The sequence below is a fragment of the Neofelis nebulosa genome, chromosome 18, assembly GCF_028018385.1.
Source record: "Neofelis nebulosa isolate mNeoNeb1 chromosome 18, mNeoNeb1.pri, whole genome shotgun sequence".
In the NCBI taxonomy this organism is placed as follows: Eukaryota; Metazoa; Chordata; class Mammalia; order Carnivora; family Felidae; genus Neofelis; species Neofelis nebulosa.
The window spans coordinates 22,591,924-22,605,891 of NC_080799.1; the positions used below are offsets into that span (position 1 = coordinate 22,591,924).

General features: G+C 54.8%; 1 protein-coding gene and 1 long non-coding RNA gene across 8 annotated transcripts in view; one reads left to right on the forward strand and one right to left on the reverse strand.

Moving 5' to 3' along the window:
- Positions 1–13,968, forward strand: part of GSG1L (GSG1 like) — a 207,351-nt gene that overhangs the window by 142,103 nt on the left and 51,280 nt on the right. The window lies entirely within an intron of this gene.
- On the reverse strand, positions 1,860–13,198 carry LOC131501492 (uncharacterized). Its single transcript, XR_009256804.1, has 4 exons — positions 13,049–13,198; positions 10,721–10,890; positions 2,558–3,046; positions 1,860–2,461 (listed from the first exon to the last, which is right to left on the reverse strand). It is a non-coding gene; the product is annotated as an uncharacterized LOC131501492 (long non-coding RNA).

The window sequence follows — 13,968 nt, forward strand, 5'->3', positions numbered from 1 at the left end:
ACCGGATGCGTTAAAGGCTGCCACACAGGCACGGAGAACATCGCAGTCATCTGCTGCACTTGGAGAGGTGAAGGGACCCCCACAGAGGTGACAAGTGGGCCATTCCTGGAACAGAGATTGGCAGAGGGTAGGGAAAGGCATTTCAGGCAGAAGGAACAGCAGGTGCAAAGGCAAGGAGGCCCAACAGGGTGAATCCATAGTTCACCTGCGGCTTCGGCGCGAGCCGGAGCATGGGGGGTGCGGGGAGAGATGCGGCTGGAGAGACGGCATGCTTGGCGGTTCAGACCTCCCTCTGGAGGCAGTGGGAGCCAGTGGCGGTGCTAGATCAGGGGAGTGCGAGAGGCAGGAGTGCCTTTTTGGAAGGTCCTGTTCTGCTCCTCGGCCAGTCAGGGCGGCCTCCTCCACAGGCGGAGGGGCGAGGATGTGCTTCCAGGGCAGTGTTTCTCAACCCTGTTTTCATCACTGCTCTCCTAGGAGCCTTGTTAGAAGTGCTTCTTCCTAATTCTCCCTTCCTCCGTGAAATTTTAACTCCACGGGTGTGCCGCATGTCTGTGTATGTATTCTGTGTTCATCTGTGCTTTTTTTTTTATAAGAAGAGTTAGATTTTTTTTGCATGTACAGGTGACCCTTGAACGACATGGGGGTTAGGAGTACTGACTCCCCATGTGGTCAAAAATCCATGTATAGGGGCACCTGGGTGGCGCAGTCGGTTAAGCGTCCGACTTCAGCCAGGTCACGATCTCGCAGTCCGTGAGTTCGAGCCCCGCGTCAGGCTCTGGGCTGATGGCTCGGAGCCTGGAGCCTGTTTCCGATTCTGTGTCTCCCTCTCTCTCTGCCCCTCCCCCGTTCATGCTCTGTCTCTCTCTGTCCCAAAAATAAATAAAAAACGTTGGAAAAAAAAAAATTAAAAAATCCATGTATAGCTTTTAACCCTCGCAAAACTTAACTACTAATAGCCTACTGTTGACAGGAAGCCGTACTGACAACATGAAGAATCGATTAATACATATTGGCATATGTATTAATACTGTATTCTTGGGGTGCCCGGGGGGGCTCAGTCAGTCGAGCATCTGACTTCGGCTCAGGTCGTGATCTCATGGTTCGTGAGTTCAAGCCCCGTGTTAGGCTCTGTGCTGACAGCTCAGATCCTGGAGCCTCCTTTGGATTCTGTGTCTCCCTTTCTCTGCCCCTCCCCTGCTCGTGCTCTGTCTCTCAAAAATGAATAAATGTTAAAAAAATTTTTTTTTCAAATACTCTGTGTCTCTCAAAAATGAATAAACGTTAAAATAAATTTTTTTAATTCTTCCAATAAAATAACCAGGGAAAGAAAATACAATTAACAATAGCCTAAGTGGGGCGCCTGGGTGGCTCAGTTGGTTGATCATCTGACTCTTGACTTTGGGTCATGATTCCGGGGTTGTGGGATTGAGCCCCACGTGAAGGTTCTCTGGATCTCTCTCTCTCTCTCTCTCTCTCTGCCCCTCTCCCCTGCTCATTCTCTCTCTCTCTCTCTTTCTAAAATTAAAAAAAAGAGACTATCACAACAAAGAGAAAATACGTCCAAAGTACTGTACTTATTGAAAAAAAAAAATCCATGTTGTAAGTGAACCCGTGCTGTTCAAACCCGTGTTGTTCCAGCTTGACTGCTGATGGGGGCCTTGCTGAGTTGAGCATGTTCCCGTGAGGCTGCCTCTGACAGAGGGAGTTAAGCCATGCCCTGCGAACCCCGGGGCTGGCCTCTGCCCTCCTCTGATTGGCTGGCTGTGGGTCTTTGCTGCCTTCACTAGTTGTTGTGTGTGATTGCAACTGCTAGGCGCCATGCATGCGCCAGATCCGGGGGGGGGGGGGGGGGGGGGGTGCAGATCTGAGCAGGGCCCGGCCCTGCTCTCTGCGGGCTTATCGCCAGGTGGATGGCCAGCCGACAGGCTGCCAAGGATGGGGGGTGGGGGAGGTCCTCGTCCTGGGGTTGCTCAGAGAGATCGAGACTGCAGCAAAGTTGAGCCCCCATGAGAACTGTAGTGTTTTGTTTTTAAATAAAATTCCAGTTACCAGGAAAGTCGATCGCCTGTACGTTGCTGGCAGGAACGTGAAACGCTACAGCCACTCTGGAAAATACTTCGGCACTTCCTTCTCAGAAGTAAAAACGGTCCCAGCAATTGCGTTCTTGGGCATTGGTCCCAGAAAAAGGAAGACTTCTTTTCACGCAGGAAACTGTACATGAATGTTCATAGCAGCTTCATTTGTAAGAGCCCCAAGCTGGAAACTAACCAAATGTCCTTCAGTGGAGGAGTAAATAAATGAGCCGTGGCATATCCACACCATGGAATAGTACTCAGCAACAAAAAGGAACCAACCAACTGCTAGAAATAACACGCGTTGGTGAGGATGTGGAGACAAGGGAATGCACTGTGGGCGCGAATGCAGGCTGGTGCAGCTCCTCTGGAAAACCTCAGGGAGGTTCCTCAAAAAATTAAAAATAGAAGTACCCTATAACCCAGAAATTCCACTACTGGGATTCACACAAAGAAAAACCACTACTTTGAAAAGATATACGCACCCCTATGCTCATAGCAGTGTTATTTACGATAGCCAAGAAATGGAGGCAGCCCAAGTGTCCAGCCATAGATGAGTGGATAGAGATGTGGAATATTACTCGGCCATAAAAAAGGAATGAGATCTTGCCGTTTGTAACGTGGACGGACCTAGAGGGAATAAGCGAATAAGTCAGAGAAAGTCAAATACCGTATGAGTTCACTGACATGCAGGATTTTAAAAAACAAAACAAATGAACGGACATAAAAACAAACAGACGCTTAAATACAGAGCACACACTGGCGGTTGCCAGAGGGGAGGTGGCTGGGGGTGTGTGTGAAATAGGTGACAGGGATTAAGAGGTACAAGCTTCTAGTGACAAAACAAGCCAGGGGGGTGGAAAGCACAGCACAGGGAATGCAGTCAGTAACACTCTCCAGTGACAGACGCCGACAACACTCAGCATGAAGAGCAAGAGTCATGTATTGAGTTGTCGAATCACTACGTGGTCCACCTGAAACAAATACAACATTGTATGTCAACTATACTTCAATAAGATTCTTTTTCAGGGAACTGGTCACTGATAACACACAACAACTTGGGCGGACCTTAAGGGTATTAAGTTGAGCGGGAAAGAGCCAATCTGTGAGGATACATACTGCGTGATTCCATTCACGTAACATCTGTGCGATAACATAATTATAGACACAGAGAACAGACGAGGGGTTGCCAGGGAGTAGGAGTGGCAGAACGATGGGTGGGGCTATAAAGGGGTGACATTAGGGGGTCTTGTGATGGTTCACTCGAGTCTCTTGACTGCAGTGGTGAGTAGGCAAGGCTACGGACGTGACAAAATTGTCACAGAGCTATACACACGCACACACACTCACAGGTGCATGCATAACTGGGGAAACCTGAATCAACTCCATGGATTGGGTCAAGGGCAACTCCTTGACTTGGCTGTTGTACCCTAGGACCGTATGAGTTGTGTGTTAATAGTGGGGGAAGGGTGTGTGAAACATTCCTGCACAGTTCTTTGCAATCTCCTGCAAATCAATAATTATTTCAGAGTAAGAAACTTAAAAAAAGAAAATTCCAGGGGTGCCTGGGTGGCTCAGTCGGTGAAGGGTCCAACTTCGGCTCAGGTCATGATCTCACGGCTCAGGAGTTCGAGCCCTGCGTTGGACTCTGTGCTGACAGCTCAGAGCCTGGAGCCTGCCTTGGGTTTTGTGTCTCCCTCTCTGTCTCTGCTCCTCCCCCTCACGTGCCGTCTGTCTGTCTCTCTCAAAAATAAATAAACGTTAAAAGAAAATTCCAGTTACTGGAGTTAGAACGTGCCTTAGAGGCGATGCAGTTGGAAACCTGTCCTTTTTTTAAAGTTATGCATTTTGAGAGAGAGTTCCACACAAGTGGAAGAGGGACAGAGAGAGAGGGAGAGAGAATCCCAAGCAGGCTCCATGCTTACAGTGTGGGGCCCGATGCGGGGCTCGATCTCCCAAACCTTGGGATAACAACCTGAGCCGAAATCAAGAGGAGGACACTTAACCGACTGAACCATCCAAGCGCCCTGGAAACCTATCCTTTCTGTGTTCCCTAAGCCCCTGGGCCCACACTCTCCTGTAGCATTATTCTCACCTGTCTGTGGCAGGTCCCAGCAGATCAGAAGCAGAACTGAAACAGTCCTGAGTCCGGGGCCCCAGGAGAACAGGTGATGCGAAACTCAGCAGCCGTGGGAAGCCCAGAATGCACTGCTCTGCCCCTCCCACTTTGCTTGGGCCTCTCCCGCTGCCTGTCTCCTCCTTCCCTCCCTCCCGCTGCCCCTTGTCGATGAACACATGCTGACCTTGCCAGACCCAGCTCGAAGCTCACCTCCTTTTCCAGGCCTTCCCCCACGCCCAGGTAAAGTGGGCCTTTCTCTCCCTCAGGTCCCTTTCGGGGGTCGAAAAGGTAAATGCCTTCAGTGGCCTGGGAGGGAAGATGGGTGGGAGAGTAGGAATACTGCAGGAATGGCACGGGCAGGGGACAGGGACACATGGGCCCGGTGGGGCCTGCGAGGCTTGGTGGCCACAGGCTCCAACTGAACGGCACGGGTCCGATCAATGGCTGAGGGTCGCCGAGGGACACTGTGGACCCGTGGTCGCCAGAGTTTCCTACTTTTACAAGAGAAGCCGTAACTCCCAGATTTTAATGGAAATCCTCCAGATTTTTAAATGTTGGCAAAAAAAAATATATATATATATCCATTTTTTACAGCTCTAGCCAACATCTGCAGGTTGTAGATACAGCTTCTGTCTTTCTATTTTAGTATTTGTAATAATTGATTTTACTTCTCTGTTTATGTCGTCCTCCTCATTAGCCTTGGGGGAACGGCCATGCCTTGTCCACAGCTGTATTCTCAGTGGCTGGTCCAATGCTTTGCATATAGAGGACGCTTAATAAAATATCTGTTGAAGGAATGAGTTGGAATGTTAGAAGCAAGTCAGGGTCTGCAGAGCAGTCTGAAGATTCTAGGTGGGACCCAGGGTCCGTTAGCTGGGAGTAGCCGGCGTGTCTTCAGGAGGTAGGGCTGAGGGGGCAGGCTGTGTCCTTGGCCCTGCCGAGGCTGGTCACGGTGATTGAAATTCTGCCACATCCTCTGCGTACTCTTGGAAGCACGGGTTGGGGGAATATGCAGGCCACTGGGCCTCTCATACAAATGAGGCTGGCCCCAGGCACAGGGCCAGGCAGAAATTGGGCTTTGGGGGATAGGAGGAGGTGAGAATTTTAATAAGCTTAATAAAAACTGGAAGTAAAACCCACCGTCCTGGAGCTGCTCAGTTCTAGCGGTTTTAAATGACTTAGCGGAGTGGGTATAGCAAGGGAAGCTGGGCGCTCAGGGGCCTGGTCTCAGGGGAAACATGAGGAGGCCCGGGCACTGGCCCAAGGGAAGGCTGGAGTCTGAGGGGCATGGCCAGGAAGGTGTCCTGGGGGTGTGGCCGGGAAGGGGCAGGGCCTGGGGGTGTCGCCTTACGTAGACACTAAATGGGCAGGGCAGTTGGAGATCCTTAGGAGGAGCCTGGTCTGTCCTCTCCCCAGTGGTCAGGACTTCAGCCGGCCGGGGACTATACAGGCATAGGGCGCAAACCCAGGGAAGTCGGTTGGGCGGGGAACTAAGCAGGGAAACTGAGACCAAAGCCCTGTTGTAGAAGAAAAGGCTGTGCTCTGGAGTCTCTTACACTCGGTGGGGGGGAGGGTGGGGAGCAGCCGGGTGAAGGTCGAGCGTAGGGACCAGAGTTCTCCATTAACGGGAGGGGAGGAGGCTCCGAGGGACTCCTGGGACAACTCGTCGGGGCAGGGCTCACTAGTCTGCACCGGGCCTGACTGATCAGGGCAGGCGCCAGGCCCACCCTCAATTCCCAGGGACTCCCTTCACGGCACTGATGTCCCAGGCACTCTCCTTGCTGGAGCATGAGCTTTCAGACAGGATCGGGTCTGTCTCGTCGTTCCCGTAGCTGGCCCAAAGCTGGCCTTCGTCAATGCTCGTTCATGACAGGAGTGTGACAGAACCTGCCTCGCAGTGACCGAAGAGGGTGCCTGTGGGTGGAAGGGGCGCGCGGAGGGGGGACAGCAAAACCTTCCTGCCCCTCACATCAGCAGCTGTCCCCTTGCCCCTGGGCCAGGGTGGGCCACCCATAGGGAATGGAGGGGAGCTGCACCTGAGCTGCATGTATCAGCCTGAGCTCATTCTTAGGGTGGAGGCTGGAGACTCCCTGAAAAGTGCTCCACCACAGGTATGGAGAGGTGAAGGTGAGGAGCCACGATGTGTGTGGATGAAGGGCAGGTTGCCTGGGTGCGGATTCTGGCCTCACCACCAGCTGTGTGTCTTTGGTCAAGTCCTCTGTTTTCCCTGAGCCTTAACTACCCCTTCCCCCAAACAGGGTGAGAGCCCCACCTACCGTATGGGGGTTTGTGAGGATTTTAAGCAGTCAGCGCGTGCCGAGCACTTAGCATCGTGCCTGGTATGTGGTTGGCTCTCGGGGTGATGACTGTAACACAACTGGTAATATCATGGCAGTTTGGGGATTTTCATGGCAGCTGCGATTTAGCATTACAGTGGGGATGCGTATAGTTCACGTAAGGGGGGCGGGGGGGGGGGGCACAGACCAGGCCAGACACAGAGAGGGAAGGGTGAGTATGAGACACCCAGAAACAGAGAATCATAGTATAGATGGAGACATAGACAACCAGAGACAGAGACAGAGGCGAAGACAGAGAGAGACGTACAGAGAAAAACGGGGAAAGGGATAGAGACACAGGGAGGCAGAACTGGAGAGGTACATAGAGGGAGAGTCTACGAAAGTACATTTACCGCCTGTGTCTAGGGCACAGGTGCGGGTGGGGGCGGGGGGTGCAGCCAAGCCGTGCTGTTCATGTTTATCCAGTGAGGCCGCTTGTACCTCCTCCGCTCCCCACCCTGTGGCAGTTTCTGAATCCCCCAGGGACTGAGAAGCCCAGTCAAGCCGACGGAATAGCCAGGGCTTGGATCCCAGGTGGTGCTGGGGCAGGCGACACTTCCCAGGGAGATATCAAGCCAAAGGGGCCTGTGGATGATTCTTTTTAATGTTTTGTTTTGAGAGAGAGGAGACAGAGAGAGAGAGAGAGCACGAGTCGGGGAGACGGGCAGAGAGAGAGAGAGAAAGAGAGAGAGAGAGAATCCCAAGCAGGCTCCATGCGCAGCGCGGAGCCTGACTTGGGGCTCGATCCCGTGACCCTTGGGACCATGACCTGAACCAAAACCAAGAGTCGGGCACTCGACCGACTGAGCCACCCGGGCACCCCACGAATCTTGATGAATCCAGTTCGGGAAGATATATGCCAAGGTACAGGCCAGGAGCAGGAAGATAAAAGGTCAGGAGCAGGATTGAGGTGGGGAGGAAGCAGGAGGGCCCAGCAGGTTGCTGGGCGGGCGCTGTGTGTGGCCAAGAGCCCCGTGTGTGGGAGCGGGCTGGGCCGCCTCAGAAGAGCACCTGGGCTGGCACCCTCACGGGGTCCAGAGGAGACCCAGGCCGCTCATTCTGCTAAAACCCTGTTCCTCCTTTTTCCTGCCTTCCCCTCCAGCCCCGGGTCAAGTAATGTCTCCTTGTGAAACCCTCAGCCGCGGCTACCAGCTTCTTGTCTATCCTTTTCTGTGCCTTGCTTTTTCCACTTAATATTTCTCGGGGGTCATTTTGGGTCAGCATATTTTAATCTACCCACTTCTTTTTCACTTGTGGATTATTAGCTTAGTCTTTACTTAGCACCTTCTATGTGCCAGGTGCCGTTCGGGGCATTAGAGACACAACAGTGAACAAAATGGACACCGTTTCGGGGCGCCTGGGCGGCTCGGTCGGTTGAGCGTCCGACTTCGGCTCAGGTCAGGATCTCGCGGTTCGTGAGTTCGGGCCCCACATCGGGCTCTGTGCCGACAGCTCGGAGCCTGGAGCCCGCTTCCGATTCTGCGTCTCCCTCTCTGTGTGCCCCTCCCCCACACGTGCTCTGGCTCTCTCTGCCTCTCAAAAATAAAGAAAACTAATAAAAAAAAATTTTCAAAAAATGACCCCGTTTCTGCTCCAAGGAGCTGCTGGGCTGGTAGGGAGAGATAACGGGTAAGTATACAAATGACGTGTCGGGTGTGGTGGGTGTGGTTAGGGGAGGCCATTATGGCCAAGAGACATCTGAGCAGAAACATCTGAGGAGGAAATTGAATTCGTTCTTGCTGTGCAGCAAATCACCCCCAAACTCAGCCGTTTTATGGGGTCCGGGATCTAGGCACAGATGCGTTGGAAGCTCTGGCCCCAAGTCTCTCATGGGTCGCAGTCCAGCGGGGGGCCGGGGCTGTGGTCACCCCAGGGCTTGCTTGGGGCCGAGGCACCCACATACAAGCCCACGCTCATGGTTGTGGCAGCTTCTGTTTCACGGGCTGGCCACTTGGGCCTCTCCCAAGGGCCGCTTGCAACAGGGCCACCTGCTTCCCCCAGCACAACTGATCCGAGACAGAGAAAGAGAGAGAATACGTGCCAAGAAGAGAGGGAGAGAGAGCCCAAGGTGGAAGCCATGGTGGTTTTTCGCAGCTAACGTCAGAAGCGACATTCCATCACATCTGTATTCTGTCAGCAAGCCCAGCCCGTACTCTGCGGGAGGGGATTCCATAATGGTTCCGCAACGAGGCAGAGATCATACCAGGCCATCTTTGAAGCTGCCTACCGCAGAAGTGGGGATCTGAGGGAAGAATGGCTCAGGTAGAGGGGTTGCACGTGCAAAGGCCCTGAGGTAGGACCATGCCCGGCACATTGAAGGGAAGGCAAGGAGGCCAGAGTGGCTGGAGAGGAGAGAATGGGAGAGGTGGAGGAGGTCTGATCAGAGATGGAGGTGGAGATTTCTCTTGCCGTCACTTAGTCCCTGGCTGGTGGACGTTCGGGGTGTTTTTTAACCCTCTACGGCAATGAATATCCTTGTCCACAGATGCAAGTATGTCTGAGGGTAAATTCCCAGTGGTGAAACCGCTGGGTCAGAAGGAAGCTGCACTATCAGCTTTGGCAGCTAAATTCCCTCCCCAAGAGCTGACCTTCCTGCCGGCCTCCTCTGAGGGTCCTCCGTGCCTTTGACTTCACTGGTCCCTGCCCTGGCCTGCTGTCCTCTCCTGGCTGTTCCACATTAAAGGGTGGTGCTGTCTTCCCAGGCTCCCGTCTTCCCTCCGTCGCCGCCTCCCTCCAGACGGCCTCTGCCGCTGCAGATGGCTGGGGAGTCTAAGAGCCCCTTGGAGGACGCTTCCCCTTGATGGAAATTCTCCGCGCTTGGAAAACTCTTCTCACAAACGGTATCTTCTGTGTGCTTTTCTCAGGTGCTGGAAATTCCCTGATGGCTGTTTTGGGACAATGAGTTGAGTTTGTGTTTGCCCACCATTTATCTCTGAGAAGGTGGCCGGCTGGCAGAGTCTGCCAGAGGGCAGAGCACGGAGAACACCTGGCCTGGAAGGAGAGGCTGTGGCCGTCTTGTGCTCCCCCTCTGCATAAAGCTGAGCCGCACGCTATCCACATGCGATTTGCAAGGCCTGGCGAGGCCTGGGGGCTCTGAGACCCACTGGGGTGGAGACCACATACGCGTCAACCACCATTCACCGAGCATGCCCTGTGTGCTCTGCTTTTGTGTATAATATGACTAAGTGGGGGAAGTGTCACTTGCGTGCTTAAAAGCTTCTAGTGGCTTCCTGTTGTGTTCTGAATAAAACCCCAACCCCTCCCCCAACTGGTCCTTCCCCACCTCCCTGAACGCCCCCCCCCCCCCCCAAACCTCTTCACAGGCTCCAGCCACACTGACCACTTCTCCCCACCCAAAGGCCTCGGCAATCTCTGTTCCATCTGTTTGGGACTGTTCCCAGGCTTTTTCATGACCAACTCCTTATCTTTCAGGTTGCCATTTGAAGCCTCTTCTCAGGCCTTCCCCGATGACCTGATCTGAAGCAGCTTCCTCTAGTCACTCTGTCTCCTCACTCTGTTTCTTCCTTGAAATACATCTTGATTATCTGTTTCCCCCGCTTGACTCTCAGCTCCATGAGGACAGCGACTCTATCTTGCTCTCCTCTGTGTCCCCAAGACTTAGTAAAATATCTGGGACACAGTAGGTGCTCAAGGGATAGTGGTTGTATGAGTGGATGTGACTGGGTATTATCTTCACTCTCCAGGTGAGGAAATGGGGGGTTAGAGACGTGAAGTGACTCGTTCACGGACACACAGCTGGGAAGTTGCAGAATTGAGATTCAGACCCAGGTGTGTCTGAGCCCAGCTCAGTGCCCTCTCCCTAGCCGGTTGGCCTTGATAGACGTCGCTGGCTGTCCAGAGCGGACTGGCAGTTGTCAGGCCAATACTGGGAACTTGAAGGTGAGTAGTGTCTCGGCAGGTGTGCTGGGAGTCCGGGAAGCAAGCTGGAATGAGGGGCAGCCCTCCTCACCCTCCCGTCTTTGGATAGAACCACACCATACGCCGTTCATGTGACATTACATGTCCTGGCAGGGCCTGCGGGCTCTGAGACCCTTGAGGGCGGAGACCACGTAAGAGTCAACCAGTGACAAGGCAGGCAAGGTCTGGATCACCATCTGGGTCACTGATGGCTCTCAGTCCCTCCTCCTCCCCAGCCACATTCCCATTTTTCTTGTCATCATGCTTAGTCGTACCTCTTCTCCTGAGGTTCAGCTTGCATGGGAAGGCAGGGCTGCTATCCTTCATCTGGAGAACCTGGCCCTTCCAGGGGCAGCAGAGAAATATTCAGGGGTGCCCACTCTGGAGCCAGCCCACTTGGCCCTCCACACACATCCTGAATCTTTTTGAGCCTCCGTTTCCTTATCTGTTAGAGAGAGAGAGAGTAATAGTTTCTCCTTCGTAAAGTCCCCAAGCAGGATCAATGAGGCGGTACCTGTAGAATCCCTCCCTCAGGGGCGCCTGGGTGGCGCAGTCGGTTAAGCGTCCGACTTCAGCCAGGTCACGATCTCGCAGTCCGTGAGTTCGAGCCCCGCGTCAGGCTCTGGGCTGATGGCTCGGAGCCTGGAGCCTGTTTCCGATTCTGTGTCTCCCTCTCTCTCTGCCCCTCCCCCGTTCATGCTCTGTCTCTCTCTGTCCCAAAAATAAATAAAAAACGTTGAAAAAAAAAAATTTTAAGAATCCCTCCCTCAGGCACCTGTCAAGCACCGCATGGCAATAGCTTCATATCAGTCACCATGTAGCCCAAGCATCGCCCTACAAGGCCTCCTTCCCTCCTCAAAGCCTGCCTGGGGTGCCCCATGCCTACATAATCTCTCAAATTGCCACCACACTTCCCAGTTACTTGCTCCCTTCCTAATTCTTCTCCCTGAGGACACACACATCATTCCTGAACCCCCTTTGCAGGGACAAGTCATGGCCAAGCAGATATATCAGTAAAGGTATCATACATTGACCTGGGACACAGAGGGCCCTCTGCCCCGTGGTCTGGTAGGGGAGTGGAACAAGCTGAGAGTGGTTGGGGGAGGGGGGGGGCTGGGGAATGTGGGGGGAACTAGCAGGAGTGGGATCGCATGGTCCCCAGGATGAGAAGAACTCAGACTCTGCCCAGCATGTGTCAGCATCCAAGGACGTCTGGCCCGGCAGGCGGAGCACTGCAACAGGAGTCCTGGGGTCAGGCGGGAGCGGGGCATGTCAGCGATCAGGGGAGCTCCCACACTTGTAGAGCAGTGACATTGCTGTAGGCGCCGTTCTATGAACTCATGGCTCTTTCCTATACTAGGTGGGGAGACTGAGGCACGGAGCATTTAACAGAATTGCCCGGGTCGCACTGTCAGTAAGCGTTAGAGGCAGGATTTGGACGCAGGCGGTCTAACTCCGGAGTCCACACTGTCCGGCCTACCGTGACGGTGTCTGAGTGGTCTGCTGGGTGGGGGAAGAGGCCCATGCCGTATATGGGGATGGGAGAGATGGTCTAGTCTGGGATCCAGGAGTGGGCCGATGGGGAAGGTATATTCCCGAGAGACCTAGGAGACAGCTATCCAGGGAGGGAACTGGCGGTATGGCTGGGGGAGGTGTCTGTCAGCTTGGGGGGCAGGGTGGGGTCCACAGGGCCACTGCTGGGCCAGGCCTAGGGAAGGTGACCCCACCCCCGGGAGCCCTGGGTCAGGAGCAGGGCAGCTGAGCCTGTGGCCAGGAATCTCTGGCTGCATCGCCAAGTCTTGCTGGGGCAGGCAGGGCCGACTGAGGAGCCCCAGCTGTAGGCTGTGCCCGGAGTGTGCGTAGAGCGACCCCTCACTTGCCTCCGCCCCTTGCTTAGCAGCTCACAAACTCAGCTGAGCCTTGATCCCCGGCAGTCTGAGGTCTGAGGGCCTTGCGGTCTGGTCCCTGCCCTGCGCCCCAGGGAGCCCTGCTGGGAGCTTGGTTCCCGGGCCTTCCTCAGAGGAGAGACAGGCCCACCTATGCCCACCCGAGATGAGCGCGGAGGGGGCGAGCAGAAGGTCTCAGCCAGGGCCGACAGGAGCCAAGGCAGCCACATAAGGGCCTGGCATTGATGCCGTGACATAGCCCGGGCTCCCGGGGCCCCTCCTCACCGTCCTCCGTGAGCACCCCCTGCGCCCTGAGATTTGCCCAGACTCAGGCAATCGCAGACACCAACCCTGCGGGAGCTCTTAGCGCTGGCCAGAGGGTGACCCGGGGACAGCACCCGACTCCAAGCTCCTCTGCACCGTCACCCCAGCTTCATCCTCTTGCCACCTGGCCGCATGTGGCTCCATCTTGGCTCCTGTCCCAGGAGAGGGGTGGGCCGGGAGGCACCTGCAGGCCACTGGCATCTGTGCCCCTCTGTGAGCGCCCCCGAGCCAGGGGTCCGGAAAAGACAGGCACAGGCTGGGCTTCCAAAGAGGCAGGGCCGACAGCGCCCCCCGCCCCATGTCCTCAAGACCCCGCAGCGGCTCCCCCCGGCGCACTTCCGGCCTCCCTGCCCTGAGTCTGAGAACAGACCTGCGGCCCAGGTCTCAGCTTACCTGTCACCTTCCCAGAAGGGCCAGCCCCATCCTCCTGGGCCAAACTACCTACCACTTTCTCATGCCCTCATTTCCTTCAAAGCATTTATTAAACTCTGAATTCTCAAAGTATGTGCTTCTTTTCTATCTTCTTTCGTAAGCATGTCAGCTCCGTGAGGGCGGGGACCTGGCGTGTCTTAGACACGCCTTCATTTCCTGAACCATGAGGGGAGCCTGGCAGACAGCAAGTGCTCACCGAACGTTGGCTGAATGAAGGTGTGAATGGGAGATAGAGGCTGTGATGGAATGTGAACATATCTGGACTTGGAGTTGGGTGGGCCTGGACCCGCATGTGCTGTGTTACCCTGGGTGGATTGCTTTCCCTCTCTGAGCTTCACTCACTCACTCGTCAGATCCGGCGCAGCCAAACCTAGCCTTCCTGGGATAAGGCAGGGAGAGCATGAGACGCGGGATAAATGGGATGGTCGGGCGCTTTGCACACCGTAAAGCGCCCAGGGAAGGGAGGGCTGTCCGGAGGTTTTGCGGCAAAGCGTCCACTCAGCTCATTTTCCTGGTGCCCAGGCAGCTTCCTGGGCAGTGAAGCTAATGGGATGGCATCACAGCGTCGCCGGAGGGAAGTGTGGAAGCTCAGAGCTTCCGGCCAGGAGAATAGGATTTGCATTTCAGCTAACTTGACAGGCAGACGGAAGAGGAGCTTTGGGAGGAATGTTTTCAAGGCTGGCCAGGCGTGAGGCGGGGGCCCCGGACCCATCACAGGTGACGCTGTGCAGGCCAGGGTCCCTCCTGGGCCGGATGGGGAGGTGAGGGGGAGGCCCACTGCGTGACACCCGAGGACAGTGAGTACTCCTGCCTATAACTTGGGCGCATGTACAGGTATTCCCGGGAGAGAGAGGGAGAGAGACCCAGACAGGGAGGAACAG